This window comes from Malus sylvestris, chromosome 10, assembly GCF_916048215.2.
Source record: "Malus sylvestris chromosome 10, drMalSylv7.2, whole genome shotgun sequence".
In the NCBI taxonomy this organism is placed as follows: Eukaryota; Viridiplantae; Streptophyta; class Magnoliopsida; order Rosales; family Rosaceae; genus Malus; species Malus sylvestris.
The window spans coordinates 10,499,505-10,506,102 of record NC_062269.1 but is presented as its reverse complement, the minus strand read 5'-3'; the positions used below and the strand labels follow the sequence as shown (position 1 = coordinate 10,506,102).

The following is a 6,598-nucleotide window of genomic DNA, read 5'->3' as shown; positions in this document are numbered from 1 at the left end:
CCCACAAAAGCTTCAACACAAAAGCTTCACCCACAAAACCTTCAACAAAAAACCTTCACCTACAAAAGCTTGACCTACAAAAGCTTCACCCACAAAAGCTTGACCTACAAAAGCTTCACCCACAAAAGCTTGACCTACAAAAGCTTGACCTACAAAAACTTGACTCACAAAAGCTTCACCTACAAAAGCTTCACACTATCTTGATCAAGATAGTGTGAAGCAAAATCAATTCATGGTGCCCAACAAAGCTTCACCTACAAAGCTTCAACACCAAAGTTTCACCTACAAAGCTTTAAAATATATATATATATATATTTTTGGAAATTTGAAAATTCAAAAATTCGAAAATTCAAAAATTCAAAAATTCGGAAATTCAAAAATTCGAAAATTCGAAAAAAAATAAATCGAAAAAAAAAAATATTGTCTAAGCCTCATCTTCTTTGGGCCTAACAACTTTCATAACAAATATATATGAAGAATGAGTTTTGGGCTACCACTTAGAAAGGAAATGCCTCATTCGTCAACTCCTTCGACCGGAGACTTGGGGACTCTTACCATATGCTACTGCACCTTGATACTTGGAAGTCTCACGATCACTCAGTGACTTGGATTTTTCAAGTCTCCAAATGAGAAGTTTTCCTCACTCGGGAAATTAAGGGAGCACTACCTCAACCTATATGCTTCACTCACAAAGCTTCAACATATAAGCTTCAACAAAATGAAAAATTCAAAGAACTTAGTGAAGAAAGCCTTGGTGTATTTAACACAATACGTTGAAATGAAGCAAAGCTCATTTATTGATATCTCCGATAAGTTACAAATATGTACATATACATGAATCAAAATAAACAAACAAGAGGGAGCCTTCACAAAGGTTGCTCAGGAGAAGTCTCAGCAGTCGGCAGAGCCCCAGAAAGAGGAGGCACCAGAGGGTGATTATTCGGAGCCTCTGTACTAGGCAAAACCCCAGAAGGAGAAAGCACCGAAGGTTGATCATTTGGAGCTTCATTACGCAGTATAGCCCCAGAAGACGAGGGCAATAAATGCCTTTGGAACAAACTCACAAACCTCTAATGATCAAGTAAAATCTGACCATCAGATTCTTGCAGATGGTCGAGCTTCATCTTCATGTTTGTAGCATAGTTATGTGCGAGCATGTGCAACTGTTTATTCTCATGCTTGAGCCCTGTGATCTCCTGTTTGAGACTTATCACTTCAGTCGCCAATGATTCAACTTGGCGGGTTCGAGCAAATAGGCGTTGGGCCATATCAAACACAGAACCTGCACACTGAACACTGAGAGCCAGAGAATCCTTAACAGCCAACTCATCAGACAGTTTGGAAAGTAGTCTGTTATCTTTGGGAGTGAGAAGGTTCCTGGCCACCACCGTACCGATCATATCATTCTTCATCATAGAGTCCCCAATGGTAAGAAGACCAGTAGGGGATAAGAAGGATGGGCGCCATATGTTGTCTTGAGAAGGCATGGCTCCATCTTCACCAAAGTTCAAGTCAAAACGACGGTCGGATGGGCCAGACATTCTTAGAAATGATGAAGGAGAAATGAGGTGCAATAAATCTCTGAAGTAAGGGGAAAATTCCTACAAGCAATAACTCTTTGAATGTACTCTTTGTACACAATTGATGCCCTTATAAAAGAAAGGGCAACAGGGCTGTTGGTTCAAAAATCGAAGAGGCACCACTCTCCGGATTTCGAAGAAGCACCACTTTCCTCATGCAACATCAGCTCCTCGGGTACCATAGATAACTTTGCCAAAGATCTCTGACAAAGTTTAGACACATAAATTTTGAAGGTCCAGCTACCTTACTATTACCCACAAGGGTAAAAGAATAGCACCACTGCTTGATAACTAGAAAGTCATAATGTGTGTCAACCTCCATGTTCCGTGGCAAGGCAGACTAGCAAAAATGCCCAACCTTTACTCACATTCTAGAAAACACTCCCAACAAAATTGTTTGCTCAAAAATCGAAGAGGAACCATTCTCCAAATCTCAAGAGTCAGACTCCCAACAGGATTGCTTTCTCAAAAATTAAAGAGGCACTGTTCTCTGAATCTCGAGAGCCAGATCCTTGACAGGATTGCTTGTTCGAACACTGAAGATACACCTCTCTCCGAACTTTGAGAGCCAGATTTCCTTGGATAAAGCTTGTCTGCAATCTTCACACGTAACATCAGCTTTCCAGATACCACAGACCACTTTTTCAAAGCGCTCTGACAAAGTTAAAACATGTGAAGCTTGCAGCTCCTACTACATTGTTATGACCAAAAAAGGTAAAGGAATAGCATTATTACTTGCTCAAAAATCGAAGAGGCACCTCCCTTCGAATCTCAAGAGCCAGACTCCCAACAGGATTACTTTCTCAAAAATCGAAGAGGCACCGCTCTTCGAATCTCAAGAGCCAGACTCTCAACAGGATTGCTTTCTCAAAAATCGAGGAGGCACCGCTCTCCGAATCTCGAGAGCCAGATCCCCAACAGGATTGCTTGTTCGAAAATCGAAGAATCATCGCTCTCCAAACTTTAAAAGCCAGATTTCCTTGGATAAATCTTGTCTGCAATCTTCACACGCAACATTAGCTTTCCAGATACCACATACCACTTTTTCAAAGTGCTCTGACAAAGTTAAAACACGTGAAGCTTGCAGCTCCCACTACATTGCTACGACCAAGAAGGGTAAATAGCATTACTACTTGTTGTTAGGGAGACTCTTATATATGTCGACCTCCATCCTCCACGGACAGGCAGACTTGCAAAAATGCTCAACCCTTCCACATATCTGAGAGGGCACTCCCAACGAAGCCTCTCGAAATACTCAACTTTCTTCCCCCCCCCAATAATACCTATGCAAACCAACCACACTAGAGCAAAAGTATCTCATATCATCAGGGTTAAAAGAAAGAGTATCCCATATCATGCTTTTTTCCTGTCTTTTACTTTGGTCTTGTTCTTACCTGCAAGACAAGGAGAAAGAGAGCAATCAGTCAGCATTTGGAATCAAGCTTCCAGTCAGGAACTGACTGCCTGGAACCCCTTGCATGATTACTTACCTAGCATTGCTCTCGAGTTCTCATCTTCAACATCTTATGCTTCTAGAGAAGATACCACATCTGTCTGAGGAACAGATAGGGCAAGTGAGAAGGATACAAGGAAGCATGTGGAGACAAGCGTAACAGAACACGTGCCGATACATCTACTACTTTGTCAAAAGTAAAAGTATCTCATATCATCAGGGTCGAACGTACTCTAGATTTGATGGACTTGTTTTGACCCTCAAATTCTTGAGGTGGCCTTATACTTTGGAGGAAACCAAAAAACCATTCAGCCCAGTTCAAGAATAAGCCTGTGGAAAGTTACTTCTTCAAAAGAAAAAGTATTTCATATCACCTTTTCTCCATTTGCTTCTCCTTATCCTTGTTGTTGTTTACGACACAAGGAGAAGGAGAACAATCAACCGGAAGCCGAAGTCGAACCTCCGATCCAGGTTGTTTGCTTGGAAGTCTGATTGCTTACCTTGTCCGTTACCTCTTTCGGCAAATCTCCTAGCTCAACGACTTGGGGGACTCCTACTATAGGATTTTGTATCGCACTTGACCAAGCCTGAAACTACAAGTAAGCTTCAAGTGAAATTGATACATTACCTTGTGCATCTTCATCGGTTAAAGATACCACCCCTAGATGGAGGAAAAGTACTTCCAGAGAAGATGCCACATCTAGGTATGAGACAGATAAGGCAAGTGAAAATGATACCACATTTCGGTACTTAGAAGTTTCGTGATTACTCAATGGCTTGGATCTTGCAAGTCCTCAACCGAGGAGCTTCTCTCACTCGAGAACTTAGGAGAGCACTATTTATATCATACTTGACCAATCCCGAAACTACTGAGCACCGGAAAACGTTATACCGTCAAGGACCCAGAAGAGTTTCCCTCAAATTAGGAGGCCAATCACAGCGCGACACGTGTCGACATCAGAAGCCAATCATAACACGACACGTGTCAATGTCAGAATGAAACTAGAAATTCTCTTCTATAAATAGAGATCATTCTCTCACAATATTTCCGAATGTCATTTGTACTAAATCATTCACTTGTACTCACTAAAGGAGAGCTTGAACCTATGTACTTGTGTAAACCCTTCACAATTAATGAGAACTCCTCTACTCCGTGGACGTAGCCAATCTGGGTGAACCATGTACATCTTGTGTTTGCTTCCCTATCTCTATCCATTTACATACTTATCCATACTAGTGACCGGAGCAATCTAGTGAAGGTCACAAACTTAACACTTTCTGTTGTACCAAAGTCCTCACTGATTTTGTGCATCAACAACTACCATTTTCGTAAAAACAATTTGGTGTTATATGGCCCCTTTTGGAACATGTTTGACATTCAGGAGACATTGGAGATTTATAGTTGATAAAGGAAATTATGCCTATGCGTTGCTGCAGGATTGAAAATTATATGAAAAAATTTGTTTAAAATATATAAAAATTGTGTTGCAAAAGATTAATGATATTTACATTGAAAACGTTGAGTAGATTGTTATATCAAAATTTGACCACATGTAGACCATGTGGCTTTGGATCGATATTAGTACACTTACATACAAAAATTTATGAAATATTGTGTTATTTCCCACTATTCAAATCGGTACATAATAGTTATCGATACCAGAGTTCAAATAACGTTTGATTATTCAATGTTTCACCCATAAAATGCCAAATCTATAAACACAAAAACGCAAAACAAAGAAAAATTAGCCATAAAACCGGTGTGTGGGGCCATGCTTCTCTGGCATCTTTTATCAAACAAGTGGTGGGCACTAAAGCTTTCAATTCGACATAATCGAGCTCATCTACACTTGTTTATCCACTGAACAAAGGATTGAATGTAAATGTTGTTTTTACATTCAACAAATTACATTCTTAACATGTTTCGGAAATTTTATTTCATTAAGTGATTTCCAAATTCAACAAATTGAACAAATAAGAATAGAAAAAAAAATATGAAAAATTACATTTGGAAGAACTGGAAGACAAATTTACGTTTTTAGGTGTTTGTGTTGCCCAAATGAAGGAATAAACATACCATCCCAGGAAACTCGTGCATCCTGTCTACAAAGCTTGCTGGCTCTCTGTTTTCCTCACCTGCAATTAATAGTCTAGACCCACTACCTTATCAGTAAACAAATAAACGTAGTGAAAAACCCAAAATTACCCAATTAGAATAATGACAACAATTGGACAAACAGAAGAAACCGTAGAGATTCAACAGTTCAGAGTCCACAACCTGAAACTTTTACTGAGTTCATATAGCTAAAGAAGCAATCAAATTACTAAATTGTAAAGAAAAATTTTCACAAAAAAGTATCTACTTTTAGAATAAAATTTATCTAATAGCACATCAGAGAGTAAACTTGGAATTAACTAATGGATTCTGCAAGGTGGCATTAAGATAGATGTGTAAACAATATGGAATCAAATCCCCACCTAAATGGGTTTTTGGAGAACCTGCAATCCTTGAAAATTGTTGTAATTCAAGTCCAAGTAGTTAAGATGCTTCAAATGGAGTAAAATTGCAGGTGCAAGCCCCTCGATTTTTGGCACTGCTGAAACACGGACAAATCTCAGTACAATTGAATTATGAACCAAATGTAAAAATCGCTGGAGAAGAAAATGAACATGTTTTATCACAGGACTCAACACAACAATCTCAAACTACACTCAAATGTTGCTCCTCAGCGTCATAGACGCAAAGAAGCCTTCCAAATAGACCCAAATCCCAGACTCAGACACAGAAAAAGAGACAAATATTTGAAAATTTTTTAGACGACAACTCTCTCACAGAAATACAACAACGTTTTGTTTGAAAGTGGGAGAGCACAAAGCAAAACGAAAATGAAAACGGAAGTTAAAACGAAGGAAGATGCAGTCGAAAACGTTTGAGAAAGAGAAAGAGAAAAGAACTTGTCTACTAAATCAGCTTCTTTATGAGCAGTGCGAAATTAAGTCTTTAGTTGGTTTAGTTGAACTATTGACATAGATACAAACCTCTCTCGTAAACAGTTCCAAGCTTCTTAAGAAGTCTTGCACCCAATGACACGATCCATTGCTTCATTCGAGAGTGTATCGATCAACAAACTCTACAATGCTAAGTATTTTTTTACTCATACTTTATAAGCAGCAATGATCTCTCTAGTTATTCCAGAATCGAGACTAATGTACTACTTTGGGGGACTTTGTGACTCACCATTAAAAAAATAAAAATGATTATAGCCTCTAAGCGCGGATTGGAACTGATAATTCTATTTAACTGGAAGCTCTTGCCAAGGTATGTTTTCAACTTTTTTTATTTTTTATTTTTTATTTTGAATGTATTTCTTGGAATTTATTCTATTTCTTGTATTTTTTTGTATGGACGATATTGTCTCCAACATAACTATGTTGGCCTGTTTACCAAATGGGTTAGGAATGGGGAGAAATAGAATTGCACGCTTTCCCAAGTATTATGGCATTTACTAACATTTTGGGAATAAGAAAATATGTGGGGTTCGCCTAATATTAGGAATCGAATTCT

At 38.7% G+C, this 6,598-nt stretch overlaps 1 long non-coding RNA gene across 1 annotated transcript; it reads right to left on the bottom strand.

Moving 5' to 3' along the window:
- Positions 1 to 4,953: 4,953 nt before the first annotated feature.
- On the bottom strand, positions 4,954 to 5,982 carry LOC126586391 (uncharacterized). The gene is made up of 2 exons (XR_007610786.1): positions 5,512 to 5,982; positions 4,954 to 5,183 (listed from the first exon to the last, which is right to left on the bottom strand). It is a non-coding gene; the product is annotated as an uncharacterized LOC126586391 (long non-coding RNA).
- Positions 5,983 to 6,598: the final 616 nt, after the last annotated feature.